An 18,246-nucleotide genomic window follows, 5' to 3' on the forward strand; every position below is an offset into this window, starting at 1 on the left:
GGATGGCAATCATTGGATGCGAGAAGAGAACAGCACTAACTTTTTTTGTTTTTTAGGGCTCTCATTGATATTTTGTCTGATTATTTAACATGTATGCTGAATATCAGATCAGGTATTCATAGCTTGAGATCTCAGGGCATGTTTATTTTACAGTTTCAAAGAATGAGGGAAAAGGGAAATCACAGATGTTATTTAAATTTGATAGTCTTGTGCTTAGGGCACTTATTAAAGATTAAACGCAAAGACATCGCTCTTGCTTTGCATGATTTTATTACATTTACATACTGTATCTGTTTATGTATTTTCTACTTACTTGATGTTTTGTTGATGGATTTATTGACATTTTCTCTTGATATTATGTTTTATGAGAACATTGGGTACCCATGAAAAAAGAGCTTCTCACGTTGAGGTCTTCCTCGAATTACGTCATAAGGCGCTGGTACAGCTGGCAGCCCGGTGTAAACGCTCTCTCTTCTTTCTCACACTCATTGTGCTTTATCTCCTATATTTTGTAAATATAGTTAGTATATTTTTTCTATTTTACTGTACGATAGGGACACGCGCTGGAATAGTTTTTTAATTCAACTGTTTTGGACTTTTTTCGGCTGGATTTGAGCGTTTTTCGTTGCGTTCGTTGTGTTGTTGTGACGTGAGCTAGCTCCGAGCGAGCCCACCAGCCCCCCTCCCCCCCGCGCCCTCCGGCCGCGCTAAAGTACGGCGTGTCGTCGGTACACGTTTATATACACGTTTATATGAAAGAGGAACTTCACGAACGATCGGGACACGCACTAGAATCGCTTTAAATTAACTTGTTTTGACTTTATTCGGCTGGATTGAGTGTTTTCGTCGTGTCGTTGCGATGTGTCTTGGCTCCGGCCCCGCCCCCCCGGCTCCGGCCCCGCCCCCCGGCCGGCGCCGTACCGCGTATCCACAAAGGAGGAACTCATGAAACTGCGGAGAACAGTCGTCTTACCCGGAGATCGTCACGTTATCCCGTCGCAATACTGACCTAACCTAATACTGATGTGCAATTCTGTCGTATGTGCAATTGCTGTTGGAATTCATGTGCAATTCATGTGCAATTGCTGTTGGAATTCATGTGCAGTCTATGTGCTGTCGTGACACATATTCATGTGCAATTACTGTCGTGATCACATGAAATGGTATTTATTTGTCTATGGGAGTTTTTATTTATTTATAGGAGATCTTCTACTGAAAGTGTTTTTCAGACTTCTTATAAGTGATCTGTTCTTCTGTATCTACCTCTGGATCTACCTGCGTTGCACCAATGAAATTTCCCCATGTGGGACAATAAAGGAATATCTTATCCCCTTTATCATTAATACATAAAAATGTCCCAATGAATAGAGTTTGGGGTAGCGCGTTAGTTGGTAATGCGCAAGAGTACTCAAATAACTTTGTAAGCGTAACGAGGAACGTATGGTCTTAGTTTTGTGCACACATGTAATCTAATACTCCCTAAGTTACTCAAATCAGTAACGCGTTTGTTTTGGTCAGGTCTCCTCACCACAATCCCAGAGCTCGGCGTGCTGTGAGCATGCACACTGCGCAACTATTGACTGGGAATCTTGTCCTCATGCCAAAGATAAATAAACTTTCAGATGCACATTTTGAAAAACTTCTTCTCCTTCGTTTTGTAGCTGAGGAGCAAATGTAGTGTAACAGCGATGTGGTGAGTTTGATTTAAATAAGCTACAGTGCTAAAACAAGCGTGTTCTGTTGCCAACACGTGCTTATGTATGACATTGTACTTTGGTAATCTGTCAACATAAAATATAAATAAAGCTTAGTCAAACACATTTACTTTGCTTGTTTATTTGATTTTTCAATGAATATGTTACTGTGTTTGTAGGAAAGCCAAGCCGTCCGACTCGCCCCCTTTGTTCGGAGAAGAAAGTTCCAAACCAATTAAGGACTCACGTCAGGTTTTACCTCTGTTTTGCTGTGCGTGACTGAACAACGCAAATGGAAACAATAGGTTATACAATAATGTCAATTATAGGTAACGCAAGAGTATTCTTAACGCGTTACAACTTTTATAACACAGTAGCATAGTAATTGATTAAAAGTAGAGCTTCACTCTCTACTTTTCACTCAGCCACATCTCATCAGTCTGCCCCAGTGCATCTATGGCTAGAATGTGTGTTTGAGGAATACATGAAAACTACATTATTTGTGCACTTTGGGTACTGCAAATAAATAGGAGAATTCAAGGTTCAAGGTCATTGATTCTTCATAACTCAGGGAAGTCTCCAAAGTTGTATATTGCATTAACTGTGTTGGGCTTATTCCACTCAGAGCGACACTTCTCATTCAGTATGTGCAGACAGACCTCATGAGATAGTGAAGCAATTGTAGATGTAGTAGGAGGGAGCACAGATTGGTGTCTGGTCAGAGCTGGGACAAGTGTCACCTGAGTAGACAACCGTAATTTATTAGATCCTGAGAGAATCGTGTGTCTGCTAGGTTTGTGTTTGGGTCAAAAGTAGGACAAAGGAAGTCTCACACAAAGAAAATCTGTCAAACTATCTATTCTATTTTATTTTTATTTTTTTAAATAGCCCTACTTTTTATTCCACGCACTTTCCCATGTTCGCCCGTATAATCCCTATACTTTGCCCTCATCCCCTGATTCCATTTGCCTTTCTGCCTGTGTACGACTCTATATTCCATCTGTTCCCGCTCTCTCCTCCCTTCTCCTCCCTCATAGCTTTTCTTTCGTCTCGACACCTGACAGAGACTGAATCTAGCAGTAAATCTCCTAAAGCACAGTCATCCACCATCGTTCACACCGTAAAAGCTGGGAGAGAAAGACTGAACGGTCTAAGGCAGGAGGGATATGGGAAAGGGAGAGCAACGTGTTGGTTTGTTAAAAGAAAAGAACGAAAAGATACAAGATCACAAAAAGACAAACAGACGCAAAAAGTGTTCAAAACAGACACTGATGGAGCAGCGGAAAGAGTGATGGCAGGCGGGGAGGGGCGATGCTGTGAGGTTTCACATAAGTTAAACGCACAGTAGATAGACATTCATCTATACAAAGAACACCTATGATTCAGATCCCAAGAGGCCTGAAGACTTCCCGTTCCAGCAGAGAGTTGTCACTAAACTATTAAATTGTGCTTTCTGGAAACTTAACGTTTACATCAAATTGCATTCAAATGAAAATAAACATTTATGATATTTATTTATGTGTAGCATATTCAACATATTTTATTCTCCCGTTTTAACTCCTTTCTGATATCTAATATATTTGCACTGAAATTATGCAAAGACCCTGGACAAAATTACTGAAAGTAATGAAAAAAAACTGCTTATGGTTGGAGTATCTGTAACTTAAAGGAATAATGGAGGATTTTTTGGCACCAAATCTTTGTCTCATTTCCTCGTGGCGTGGACAGCCGAGTAGTCAATTCACATGTCAATCATAGGACGCACCTCCTGCTCACCTGCAGCCTCATTGGCTCGTCCCCAGGAGAGCAGCACGTTTGCCTGGCTGCGCATGCGTGGTTGATATGCCGGTGTGTGTCTAAGCGCATTGATCTATTATAATATAGTTCCCTCAGTGTACTGGACAAAATTAAGACAGAGAAAGACAGTTCGAGCTGGCTCAAAAAAGACGAAAATCTACAGAGACGAGAGATGCGATGCGATCCGTCGCGCTAATAAACAAACATGTGTAGCAACAAGGCTTTTTGTGTGCTTCCGCACAGGGGTGAGTCCGCATGCTTCCGCTTGAGTTCTCAAATCGGCGAAAAATCCTCCATTATTCCTTTAAATTAAGAAGAAAAAAAATGTAATCCACAATTATCAAACATTGTCAGCACCTTGATTACAGCAACCGCAGGAAGAATCCCGCCACCACCGGTCACACATCATATTCCTCCTTCTTATTCTGCACTGCACACACTGTAAAGAGTGGCGATTTATGAGTGACTCAATAACAGAATGTTAAAATTGAATAAATACGATTTCCATTGAGAGTCTGTACTTGGTCGTTTGTCTGTATGCATTGCACTTGCGGATGGCGATGACAGCGGGCAGAGCGGAGTGTCCATACTAGGTTGTTTATGGCTGCATAGGTCTGATTAAATTGGTGCTGGTACAGACTGGTGCTCCTATCTGTCTTGTGCGTGTGGTTGGGTGAACAGACACGAAGCAGCGAATGGCGATGGCTCAGGCAGGCACAGACACTTGGCCAGGCTCCCAGAGATCTCACAGGGATACTGTCACATAATGGCTTCACACAAGAAAATACACCCATCTCATACTTGGTGCTTGGTGTCTATCATCCAATCTGACTCTAATTTAACATCGAGGCACTGATGCCTCAATCACCTTTATAATCACATTCAGGAAAAGCCTATTGTCAAGTCTTTAACTACGCAAAAATATCAATATGGGCAGCATTTCCCAAAAGTCAAGTTAGGATGCTTTTATGTAATGACAATTCATTATTCTGCACTTACTTGACTGTTAGTGAGCTGCCAGCATTGCCAGAAGCTGATAACCCCTGATTTATGCTGCTGATCCCATCCAACCTGACCTGAATATATTTATTGTTGAATTGAATTTGATTTTTACTATTGCAAGCTCACTTAAGACAGATCCCACACTATTACAGGTTTCTCCAATTGAAAAACACATATGAGGGTAAATCACTATGAAGAGGATGCAGACAATGTACATCTGCAACGTACAAAGTTCTTTGCAGATGTACTGTGTACATTGACAACGTACATCTGATTGTGTCCATTAAAAAAAGAAGCCAAAAAAGGAGAGACCGCCTTTGGGAGACTAAAGAGACATGCTAAATAGTAAATCGTGTTGCGATGACATTAGAATTGCAATATTTAATATAGTCTGACACAATAATTTCAGTTACAATATATATAAAACTAAAATGTACATAACTTAATTTTTTTTTTTGTCAAATTGTGTGTGAGGTGTTTTTAGTCAAATTTGTAATAGACATAGAAAATATGTTTTTTTACATTTCCCTTTGAAATGTCCATTTCTGTTCAATAAAGACCTTGGTTTTATTGCAATATATTAAGTTAGTTGCGATCAATACTTTTGCCATTTACTGTGCAGCTCTATATAAACTATACTGTATATACTTTGGTGTGTACTGGTATATCAGGTTAGTATCAGGCCTGACAGAGAATAAAACTCATGTGGAAAATAATTATAAATACTACCAGCAACATATAAAATTACAATTATGAATGGTTTGGTTTGTGTAGAATCTATAGTGAAACACAAAGCGGGTATTGTTGACATTCTCCAGCGTATAAACATCAGAATCATTATAAAGACTAGCATTAAGAAGCTGTATATTAACTAGCAATTCGTTAAGACGCTACCATTGGTAAGCAGTAATTAAGATAATTCAGCCTCCCTTTTCCCACAAACACAGGAATAAGCTCTGTACAGAATATGTATCTAGGCTAATGCTTGATGGAAAAAATACAGCAAGAAAAAGCTAATAATAACTAGCAAGTTCTGTGGCCTTCATAACAAGTAATCAAAATAAAATACAGTTTTTGTGAAGAATATGTCACTTGTGTAAAACATAAAGCAACAAAACCAGATATGCACACATGTAATAGCTCTGCACTTACTCTTTGTACCTTTACTTTAGCAGAACCTAGTAAGTTCAAAGCAATTATGATAAGTATTGGTAAATGTACCTGAATATTGATGTAGTTGATTTGTTTATACTGATTAATACATATACTTTACTCTGCCACCTTGCTCCAAAAAAACATATTTATATAGAATAAGCCACTCTTTTAAGGCGTTCCGACTAAATAGAAACCACAGTGGATTTACATAATACACAGAGGAATAAAGCTGACGTAGAGTGCTTCTTCTCTGTAACTGTTAGCAGAGCAGTAAGCGACAGTAATGGAAGTAAAGGTATAGTCACATCCAAACCAGGGGAAGGCACAACATCTATAGATTTAGTTGCATTGCTAAGAATCAGCTTCGTGCCGTGACACTGAAAGATGAGCAAAGTGAAGGAATAGGTGGAAAATAAATAGACGTGAGACTAAGAATAACTGAGAGAGACCGCAGAGAGACGGTGGGAGACTGAGGGGACCGCGGCAGAGATGGACATTGATGTATAGGTGCTATGGGCAGGCCCGTACATTAAGTACAGCTCCCAGGTCAGTCCCCAGTGGACCCTGTGTATGGAATTAGAGAGAACAATGTGCAGTAAAGTGATGAGGGGCTCTCCAATGTCTGACAATCTCTCTGTTTGCTCGCACTGGGTCAGAGAGAATTACTTTAGCCGGTTGTACTGGAATAGGGAGGCAGAAGCCTAACCGGAACACACTGGGCCTAAAAAAAATTACACTGAATAAAATGGATATTAGACAGCTTTACTAGATTTGCCATGAAGTTCTCATGTCATCTTACTTAAAGGCACATTATGTCATTTTTAGCCAAAAAATAGACTACAACATTTTGGGTAGTTTGAGTGCACTAAAATGTATAAAAACGTTATGTCATTACACAGCTCATCACCAATCAGTGTTGATGTTGTCTATAGGGACTGTGATATCCCTTTGCCAATAGAGAGAGTCGTGGGCCATTGCATTGCCTCAATTCTTTCAATTGACAAAGATTTTCAAATATTTTTACAATGACCAACTACTAAGTCAAAAAGTGACCAGTTATCGTGGATTCTAGTTATAATTGTTGTGTCGCTGCAGTGACGGTGTTTTTTTGTTTCGTGTTTTTGTCTGCATTTGAACAGTTTGGCTTTACTGACGCCAACTCTGTTTTAATAGATTACATCATAGTTGTAACCAGTCCACTGTTCTGTCAAGGCTGCAGTGTGAGTGTGCGCTCCTCCTCGACATAGTGTGTGCGTGTGTTTGTTTTCAAGTGATTTGGAAATGTGGCTGAATACCAAGGCTTTACGTTTTTAATCAGCCCCATCTGAGCGCTGTGTGGGGACTCACACAAGCTTTCATGTAGAGTTTCTCTCTTTGTCTCTCTAACACACTCACTCCGCCAGCACACAAATACACGCACACACGTACAGCATCCCCTCATGCCTTCAGTTCTAAATTTACACCTAACTTGAGAACAGGAGAATGGGGGAGGAGGCAAGGAGGAGCACAGCACATGACTTTAAAGAGTGGAGAAGAAGGTGGAGAACGCTGCTGAAGTGTGGATACAGAAGTGAAAATTGACTAAATACTCCTATGCAAGTACATCTGAGTACAGAATTTAGCCTCAATGGTTTTCTGTCAGTCTGGCAAAAAACAATGCCCATTCGGTTGAGAGGCAGAAGTAGTAATGCAGAATTAGAATTCATGAATGTAGAGGCATAAGAAGTGTGAATCTAGTTTTACTTTTGAAGGTGATAGACGATTTCTGAGCTGTCCTGATACACTTTTATTACATCTTGAGAGCAGTACAAATTTATGCAAACTTCCTCCAGTGCTATATGAGCATTTTGGTACAACAGATTCCCTGTTGATTGAGCTGACACGAACAAGGCTTTTTCAGGACAAAGATGAAGATGCAATTATACTGTTTTGGGGCTGTTATTCCAGACATTGTTCGGTAAAGCATCAAAATGAAAGTGGAAGCTAACCCTGCCTGCTCATATCACCTTCATGTTCACTCCACAAATAAGTTTCTCACTGTATCCTCTAGAATCATATGTGTGGAGAAGGCCAACCTAACATTCAGCATAATAATGACAATAATAATTTCCCTTTTATTAAGATAGAGAAGGAATATAGCAGGCGACCGCGATGTGGCAGAGTTTGTAATAAGCTGCAGCTCTCCATTCTAAAGCCTGGAACCAAATCTGGTTTACTCTGGTCATAATTTTGCTTGGTTTGCCTTTGCACTGTAGGTCTACCCTTCTCAAATCGGGGTCCTTGGACAACTACAATTTTAAATCCAACTCCCTCTCTCTGTTGCTGTTTGAGAACAGGAGACATTGGGTGCTGGTCTAGTGATTTACTGTCAAGAGTGTCAGTAAAAATAGGAAACAGTAGTATCACTGATACTTGCATTAAAATCAGATGAGCCTCATCTGTTCTGCAAGAAGCTTTATTCTTTCACATTATATGATACCTTACAAACAACAAGCCGTTTGAACAGCGTTTTCAAAGGTTAATATTATGTGCAGACATTCTGCCTCATAGCCCTACAAACCCCTGATGCAACAGATAGAAAATAAAGAGATTTTTCATCTGTCGGAAAAGGTAGACAACTTGCATTCAGCTTCCCTGATGGTAAACAATTTGCGTGCTATTTGGGTTTGATTTGCGCTGCATGCTGAAGACAACACTTTGGCACGTGTGGTAATCAACTGAAGATTATGTTTGTATGAGTGAGCGGCTGGATATCGATGCTTTATCAGACAGTAATCTGTGTGCACTGCTTCAAATTGTTCCCTCTTGACATGTCATCATTCACATACATGCTCAGTGTGCCAGTCAGTCGGCCCCTCCCCTCGCAGCCACGGCCGTTTCGGCTGTTAGTCTAATTTATGAGGTGCCGTTAATTTGGCCTAAACGCTTGTTGCGAGACCTCCCTCCTCTCGTCCTGTCATCTCTCCTTCTCTCCCTCCCTCCTTGGTGCTCATCAGTCACCCAGCAGAGTAAATCAGAGGGGAGGTATTGCACAGCAGGCAATACACAGACTGGACACCTTGACTAATATACCACTGTCCTTCTTCACCCCTCTCCTTCCTGTCTGCACAACTCTTTCCATCTCTCTTGGCCAGAATTAATCTTGGCTTTTCCTCCTCCCTCCTGCCTTTCACTGCAATTTACATGTTTACCTCTTTCCGGACTTTATTTGCCACAATCAACCTGGAATAAGCAGGGAGTAATGTTGAACAAATATTGTTTGCACATACAGAAGGAAGGGGTTGACAAACTTTATGGAATTAGTGATCGATTAGAAGAAATTCCAAGGACACCTTGGCATTCATTGGGTAAAATCAAATTCAAGTGAACATTTATTTTATTGGCGTAAATCCCAAATTAAATCTCCAATACTGGACATAATGGTCAGTTGTGGCCGTAACTCATATTTATATCGTAAAAACCCTCGCTAACATCTCAATTCATTACATGCATTCATTCATTTCAGGCTCATTTTACAGTTTTCAGACTGCAAGTGGATTTTTCGCACACACAATCACAAACTGACTAAATCTGACTGTAGACAAAACCAACAAAAAGTGCATACTTTAGGGGGTTGTAAACAAATTAAATCAAATGGGTCATAAAGTGATGAAGCTAGCACACAATAATTATCTTTTTCCATAGGAATGAGTGGTTTTACAATATACTCAAAATATCCACAGTGTGTCCGTCACACTCCTGGTCTCCAGAACTACATTTATTCCATTACAACGAAACTGTAATAAAATGAAACGATTGTTAGTGTAAGTGTTTGTTTAGTTAGTGTAATAAAATTGATTTGCCTTATCTTACACATACAGTGTGTTCAGAAGCTTTAACTGACATATGAAATACTCGTACAACCAGCTTCTGGCCTCAAAGACTTGTTAAACCTCCTGACTTCTCCGTGCATACTCTGGGCTGTCTCCAGAGCTCTCGGCCACATAAACCCAGTCCAGTGTGTGTTGTTTATGTTGCTCTCTTTACATTCTAAAGAAATGTTAACTCTGTCAGGGGTGCAGGCACTTGCCGATTGCGGTGTGATTACAGCAGCACTTGACTGAGAGAGACCCTAATACAAACACACACACATGCACACTACACACTGTGCCACCCACACACCAATCTTGGCAATACGGAGTTAATGCTCGGAGTGATTAAAGTGGCGTGCCTCCGAGTGTGTCACCTGGGTGCTGCTGTATCTTAAATCAGGACAGTGGGCCTCAGATTGGGTATTGACTGGCCCGCAGAAGTCTCCATCCATCACGCTGAGAAACGATAGCACAGGGGCCGCTCTGATGTAGCCGTATACCACTTGTGTTGCTCACTGGACGGCTGAGGTGACGTAAGGTTAGGGTGATGGTGTGGCGGGTTATTTATGCCACGCGGTAAGCACAGCGAGAGGGCCGGCAAGCAGACGTCGACTGATGGAAGGCATATATCCAGAGTCGAGATATGGACAAACTCACAGACACAGGAGCAGTGATACCTGTGACAAATGCAAGGTGACACGCACAAGCTTCAACATGCACACGGCTGTTGTGGAAGAACCTGCAGTAGCAAAATTGGTTTGCTTTTCCGACCTCAAAAACATTCTCACTCTCCAAAAACAACAGATACTACAAGAGGCTATGAATATGAAATTGGTAGCTCCCTTAGGTAAACTCGATTTTATAATAGGTGATGTTGCACTTTACGCCCACACAGAAGACATTTAAGCTTTTGATTTATTAACAAATGTAACAATTTGACCTGCTGTCGGACTGATTTGCATGTATCGTGCCAACATATACATCAGTCTGACAATTAACAAAGGTTAATTTGGTGCTTACTGTTAAGCTCTAGCTCCGGGTTTAACATTAGCACAATGAAATCTTATTGCTTTGTTCAAACTTAAGGTTTATTGATTCTATTACTATTTGTCTTGTCTATTTATTTCCATCACTGCTGTTGTGTCCAAGGGAAAGAGCGTTCAACCACATTACCTGTGTGACTATGTGAGAGCAGCTATAGAAACTTTATAGCTATAGGTCATTGTCTAACCGCACATTAGTCTGTAACTGTGGTGTGCAGACATATTAAGCAGATGGACATTTTCATTTTTAGCTTCGGGCATTAATGTTATAATACCGTTTTCTTATGAAAATTAGACTTTGAGGATTGTTTTGTTTCATTTATACAGGATTTAACAATCTAACATATTCTGGTAGTAATCCAGAAGTTCACCTATGTTTTATAAAGTCCATTCTCATTCACCTAACTGATTCTGGTCATTTCAGCGCTCAAATGCAGCTAACCAACTTAGGGTCAATAACCCCAATTGTTGAGCCTGATTAAAACTGCTGTACAGAAGTGTCAACAGTCCTTGCTGGTGTTTGGTACACACAAGCATGAGGCATCAGATAAATTAACCCACTTTCCGTACTTTTAATTAAATGAAAGTTATGCTAGTTGAAATCCCAATGCATGATAATATCGCAATGATAAATCTCTTCAAATTACACATGAAGTTTGATGATCAAGACTTCTTTTTGTACCCCTCACTTTTTTAACAGACTTTTTTTTTTTTTTTTAAACACACAGATATGCGCACGTTTGTGGACGCACCACTCCGTCTTGAGGGGCCTGAGCTGCATCTTTTGACTTTTGACTGTGTGCCTAATGATAATAAATGAGCCATCATGGGTGGGGAGGGAGGCACTAAGTCATCCCCTTCATCGACAGGAGGTAGACTGGGAGCCCCAAGGTCACCCCACTGTCAGCATCACTCTCTCTAACGACTGCCTGCGTGCGCTGGCTCTCTGGACTCATGCATGTGCACACAGCAGGAGCGGCATCGCATGCACCAGTATACACCAGACAACACCTACTGTACACACACAGGCCAGCACACAGCAGAGGCCAGCACACAACAGCTACCAGGAATCTGCTCCAGCAACTGCGCAGTGTCAGGGAGACAAATGAAATCTGGGGTAGGAATTTGGAATACTGCCACTTTCTATGACAAAGAAGGTCTATTTTGTCTTTTTATATTACTTTTCTGGCACTATGTCTAAGCACAGATAAATGCAGTGACATATGAGATATCAGTATTACTCTTTCATGCATGGGTTAGATGTTTTTATAATGTGTTGATAAATTTACTCAGTGACTCAAAGCTTGTTACAGAGTGATTATTATTTGGAGGAACATATGCTCATTAACACAATGACATAATTATACATCACAAGCTGACCTGCAATGTTTTTTTATGTTTTTGTCCTTTAAAATACAGACATAGTGTAAAGAATATAATGAGGTGTTTAAGAGGTGAATTAAATCAGTCAGAATTATTGTTTGATTTAATTTTTATTTAAATAGAGTTTGCATGGAAATTAAATTAATTAAATTATTGTCAGCATTTATTGACCAGGAAAGTCCTACTGAGATTCAAAAATCCCTTCTGGGGGGAGTCCTGGTCCCAGAGGGGAAATAGCAGCTTTCCTGGGATCCAGAATACACACTCCTTCAATTCTTAACTGAGTGAGGCTGTTCACAACTCCCCCATCACTCCTCAAGTCAAACTCCAAAAGTACCATGCAATCAGACTTATTTATTTCCATGACGCATGGGAAACAGACAAGCTCATTGGTCATCAATCATTTAGAACAAAATCAAACTTCTCTCCATTCAGATTTACAGCGTTTTATGCTTCTGTCAATCTGCTGTGTCATTAAGACCCCAGTGATTTTTCTCTGATGACTCTGCCATCATCAGACGAAAACGATGCGGAGTACGGAGGACTAGCACAGGACTTTGTGGACTGGTGTCTGCAGAACCACCTCCTCATCAAAGGGGAAGACCAAGGAGATGGTGGTGGACCTCCGCAGACGCCACTCTGCTGCCCCATCACCAGTGAACATCCAGGGAAGGGACATTGAGAGTGGACAAGTACCTGGATGTTTATCATTATACTTCTGTGCCAAATCTGTGTTGCAACACTGGAGTTTCCCCATTGTGGGACGAATACACTTCATCTTATTTCTATATTCTATATAATTTGTGTGTGTGCGCATTTTTTCCTGTCTTTTTCCTGTAAGCATCTATGTTGGTTTTGATAGGGATGGGGCGTGCATGTCCCTGATTGGCTAATCCACCTGTCAATCTGGCCCAAATGAGCTCACAAAAATAAAAATGCTGACCAAACTGATATCAATATGTATAAAAAAAATACATTCTGGACCTTCCAGGCAAAACCATAGAGGAAACCTAACCAAACATGCATGGGAAGATCGAGAACATGACTCAACCCTTCATGTTAAGAGATTAGAGCACAAACCACTGTGCCACCCATACTAAATAGACATTGATTAGACATCTTGAACCTTAGCATACCCTTCCTATTCCCACTATTATCATTCACTATGCATGAATCTTCAAACCAATCGGCACATTGTCTCAAATTCTCCAGATGGCCCTGTTAAACCAGTGCAGATCCAATCATCTAAGACGGACAAATATTACCCCACGCCCACGAGCATCACATCCTGTTCCGCCCCCTCCTCAAACGAGACGCCCTGCACTGTCACCGCTAGGAAACAGATCCGGGTTCAAAAACCGGCAAGGTGGGCCAAGTAAACTGCGCTCGCCAATACTGTGTTTAAAATAGGAATGTTATTAATAATGTCCAACTAAAAATTTGCACTTGTAAGAGAGAGACAGGGGGTTTTAGAAGACGCTGCGTTGGTGACATTTTTTTAAATAAAGCCAAACAGAAAAGGTATTGCGCCTTCAACTCCAGGAATTCTTTTCATACACAAACAGTATAGATTGCAGACATAATGCACAAATACACACAGGTTTCAAGTTTAGACTGGAGCTGGAGAAAGCTAATTTTCACCACATTGAAATGCATCTCAATTAAAGAGAAACACATCGAGGTGCCAGGGGAGGAAGAAGAGAGAGATGTGAGAGAACGGCAGAGAGGGATGGGGTGTGAAACAGATAGTGTGTGAGAGTATGGGAGTATAACAGCGAGGGAGGGGCCAGGCGCATGGGGGGCTTGAGCTCAACTGTATTGGCACGAGAAGAAGAAGGAAATGAGGAGGGGGGAGAGTGTTTTCATCTCCCTCTCTTGGAAAAACATATCATTTTGGGATGAATCAGATTTAGAAAGGGTGTTAGGAGGTTGCAGCGCAGCTAAAATCCTAACTAACTTCAACCTCGTTATCACCAGCGCTTTGGTTTGGTGCCAGCACTCTGGGGCTGTCCCTGCGCAAAAAACAGTGCGAGAATGTTTGTGGATATTTTAAGCCCAAGGCCATGTACTGGTTGACAGAGTGGGTGAGTATTTGCAAGCCACAATAAGATACACAATAAGTGGCTAGGTGAGATATGACGGCAGTGCCTCACAATGAGATGGGAGACCCTTGTGCTGTGTTGGGCATTTATTTTAAGACACTTCCCTGTGAATATGACCATTGCGACAACTCTGACTCCTCCTTGACCAATGAATAAAGGGTTGCTCCCCCCAAAGTCATAACATATATATATGTATATGTTTTAATTGTTTATCCAGACAGGTGTGGAACAAATAAACAAATCAATAAAATTCTAATAATTGCACAAGAAAAATGTTCAATTAATATGATTTATTCCAAGTGTGATCCAATTGATCGCAGATTTCAATTATTGGCTTGGGCTCTTTTAATCTACATATAAGTCCACCAGCAAATCCTGAAGCAGTAAAAGCATGTCGTTAGGAAAGGAGTTATGACTTTGGAAGATAAATTACCCATGGCATGTAATTGGAGTTGAATATAGGGTGGGCGAGCGGCCCGGGTGTCGAGTGGTTATAGCGGCAGCCCATATGACAGGCTCCATGCGCTGCCGGTTTCAACGTATTGTGTTTGATTCCTGCTTGATGAATGGCTGAATGTCCTTCCCGCTCTCATTCCCATTTCACTCTACACCATACCTTTCTACGGGACAACAAATCCATTAAAAAAAGGAGGAAAAAACGTTTTTTTAAATTAATATCTTGTTTTTTTTTTTTGACTATCCTAATAACAATACAAACAGGCAATGTTCTGTCAATCCAACAGAAATATTATGTTAAAATATATCATATATAAATTGAGGTACACGTGTGTATAATGTGAAAAGTCTGTAAAATAATCCCAAATGTTCAGAAATATCCCATCATACCCTTATTTAGAAGTTACAACAAAACTTAATTTTATTATTATTCTTAATTTGCTCTTTTTGTAGGATTTTTAAAATAAACGGGGGAAAAAATGACAATGCAAATCTTGATTGATTTATCATTGTATCATTGATTGATCAAAATTGTGTGTGCACCCCATATCACCCAGCCTTAATTTTCAATATACTATAAAAGATGGGTGATAAGTGATAGGACAGCACCAACAACAGGGGACAAAGCGAAATACTTACACACACAATCTGCCACATAGGGAAAAAAACTGAAATGGCTTTGTGTGTTTGCTACTGTTTTGCACGGACTAGACAACAGTAATGATGCTTCCAGCCTACAATCTTAACGGCATCTCCAAACACGAGCAGCTCCGTTCTTTTGTGCTGTCAAAAGGTACTTGGGAGTGACTCTTCTGGGGGCACTTTTACCCAATGTTTGCCTCCACTCATCTGGGCGAGTGTCACCCGGCTCTCAGAGTTGGGGAGTGGAGAGGGTTTTGATCTTGTTCTGCTGTAAGATGTTCGTAACCTACTCTTGACTGCTGCGCTGACACTGTGTTCACACATTATGATGTAATGCTCCAGTATATGAGAGCTTTACTACGATATCAGTGGTGGGCAGATTATCAAAATGAAGTAGAAAAACATAAGGTGTGATGCCACCGCGCACAACACCACTGCCAACCTTAAATTTAAGGGATTCAAATAGACACTTGTGCAGTGACATAGAAGAGAGAACTTTAACAGATCTTCAGAACAATATTTTTACAGGCAAAACTAAATATACAAATGTAGTTTAAAAAAAATAACACAAGATGAAAAATCACATGACTCATTATTATAATAATACATATGGCATGTAAAAATATGGAAGAGTGAGTGCATAAAATAATTTTCACTTCAGTTTTACTACAAAGTTTTGGTTTGAATTTGGGACAGACCCAGGGAATAAACCGTCTAGTAGTGGTACCCCTTGGTTCAAAGTACAGATTCTAAGCAAAATCTATTACATTTATTTACTGCCTTTGTTGCAACTCTCTGTTATATTTTATTCTTTTCTTTCAGAAAGTTTAGTGACCACAGCAAGTCAATAAAAATCCTAAATAATTTAAGCCACAAAGACAAATGAAATAAGGATCGCACTAGTACTTATATACAACCTGTGTGTGCATTTGTGGTGTAGTGCATATTAAACTTTAATTAACTATCTCTTCAGTGGCTCTGCAAGGTCTCTGAGGAGTGAAACTGCAGGTGAATGTGAGCCATAAGTGCTGACCAACAACTTCCCTCTCGTGTCGCCCGAGTTATTAGTGGACTAATTTAGTGTGGGGGTCTGTTGTTTAGACATTCCGCTCAGCCTTGTTGTTTGTATGAGAGTTGTGGAGCTAAGCTAAAATAGTCTGTGGCCCTCTTTCATAAAATAAAAATCCTCAGGCTGGTGACAAGCATGTCAAACCAGAACAACCTACCGTTTCTCACTGAAAGCCTTGACAGCTAAATATATAAATATATAAAGCAATAGAAAAAATGCTTACATGGATTTTCCTCTTCCTCCAATAGTTTTGAGTTAGCATAATCTCTCTTTCTCTGCTTCCTCTGTCCCTTCGTTCTTTTTGCTCACTTTTTCTTTCCTTGCATACACATGACTGAGCACAGCCGCCAGCTCAGCTGCATATTTAAACACACACATGCACACACAGAATCAGGGTACATGTCTCTACAGCCATCCTATACTGTACAAAGACAATAAAACACACCAGCAAACAACTTAGACAAGCTCCATAGACACTTTGTCATGTCGCTGCGCCTTCACGGCCTTTCAATCTGCCCTTGATGACACCGCTGATGGGCCTTTAAGCGTTCCTCTGCTGGGCACAGCCTGACAGATCGAGTTGTCATTACATTAAGTAGGGACTCTCTATTAGTGCAAATGGTGGCACATAACCAAATAATCGACTCTGGACAGCAAGTGTGGCTATGTGGGAGGTGAGATGCTAACGGATGGTGTGTGGGAGAGTAATGTTTTATGTTGGAGGAAGTGTGATATCGCCATTATAGACAGCCTTAATTGATAAACAGGACAATAAAACCCAGCAAATGGTTACATAGATTTGTGCCTGGCAGCGCAGCCCTGCAGAACTGTGGAACGTCACCATATACAGATAAAGGGGAGTAATGGAATGACAATGATAGCGTAATAAGTAGAGACTTTTAGAACAATATCAGACAATGTCATCATAGTGGGAAATAAAAGACTATTAAAATCTGTCTCATAAAAAGGTGGAAGGCTGCACTTCCCTGAGGGATCCCTTAAATGTTTCTTTTCACACTCCTCACTCAATCCTATCATAATCTCCCCTATCCCTCAGACACACACACCCAGCTGGAGCACTCCCCCCCTCTTCGTGATAGGAATACCGACTGGTAATTGTCACAAATGGCCATGCTTAATTCCCATGCATAATAAGCGAGAGAACTTCATTGCCACGGGCGCAGCGTTTAAACCAGACGAGCGTTGTCCTATATCACTTTAGACACGGCACAACAATTCATTAAACGCATTTCAAGTGTTTCAACAACAGAGCAGTAAAAGTGTGCGCGTCCTGAATGACATGAAGTACCACAACAACGGGCCAAGTTAAAACATCCCGACTTCAAAACATGGTTGGCGTGTCGATCTTACCAGAACAGCGGTAAAGAAGCGCGTTGTATGGAGAATTCTGAGGAGTTTCCCGTGTCTTTCTTCTCCCCCAAGTTGAAGCCAGCGACCAGACGCGCTCCCCACAGTCCCGGCTCAACTGCAACAACAACAAAAAAGAAAAGAAAAGATGGAAAAGGTCTTAAAAAGAAACGCGGTTTGGAGAGCGCGTGCACGGCGGCCACGGCGGCGCACGCAGACCCACATATCCCGGACGCCAATTCAGGTCAATCCCGTTACTCCTCAAACATTACTCTCCACCCACCTAAAAGTCCGTCAGTAATAACCCCCCGCGTCCGCGCGCTAATCCCGGACAGTACCTTCAGGAGGAGACGCGCTGACCACCGGAGCGCGCGGCGGAGGAGGAGGAGGAGGAGAGGCGGGAAGAGGCAGCGGGACTGTCAGATTTCACTTCAAACTGATGCTGACGATGCGCACCGAGATAAGCTCCGGAGCCGAGACGCCGAGAGACTCCCGGGGAAGAGCGAGCACGGGCACGGGCACGGAGGGGGGGGGGGAGGTGCGATCGGACGGCGCACGGGCGGAGTGGAAGGACCGCTGCGTTTTGCACCGAAAAGTTGAGTCAAACGCGTGTCAAATGCCATCTAACTCTAACTCCAACTCTATCTATATTATAAAAGTGTATAGGCATCAAGACAAGTGTGC

General features: G+C 41.3%; 1 protein-coding gene across 21 annotated transcripts in view; it reads right to left on the minus strand.

Moving 5' to 3' along the window:
- ptprdb (protein tyrosine phosphatase receptor type Db) overlaps window positions 1-18,022 on the minus strand; it is a 177,274-nt gene extending 159,252 nt beyond the window's left edge. For 8 of the 21 annotated variants that reach the window (XM_072462654.1, XM_072462650.1, XM_072462651.1 and 5 more), the window contains exons 1-2: window positions 17,901-18,022; window positions 17,566-17,680 (exon numbers count right to left, since the gene is read on the minus strand). The gene's annotated coding sequence lies outside the window, so the exon portion shown is untranslated. The remainder of the gene's footprint in view (window positions 1-17,565; window positions 17,681-17,900) is intronic. The other 13 variants (XM_072462669.1, XM_072462668.1, XM_072462666.1 and 10 more) reach the window with 4 other exon arrangements.
- Between the last annotated feature and the right edge of the window lie 224 nt (window positions 18,023-18,246).

Source organism: Eucyclogobius newberryi, unplaced genomic scaffold (assembly GCF_026437365.1).
Source record: "Eucyclogobius newberryi isolate DKJ021-1_F unplaced genomic scaffold, fEucNew1.0.hap1 SCAF_4, whole genome shotgun sequence".
In the NCBI taxonomy this organism is placed as follows: domain Eukaryota; kingdom Metazoa; phylum Chordata; class Actinopteri; order Gobiiformes; family Gobiidae; genus Eucyclogobius; species Eucyclogobius newberryi.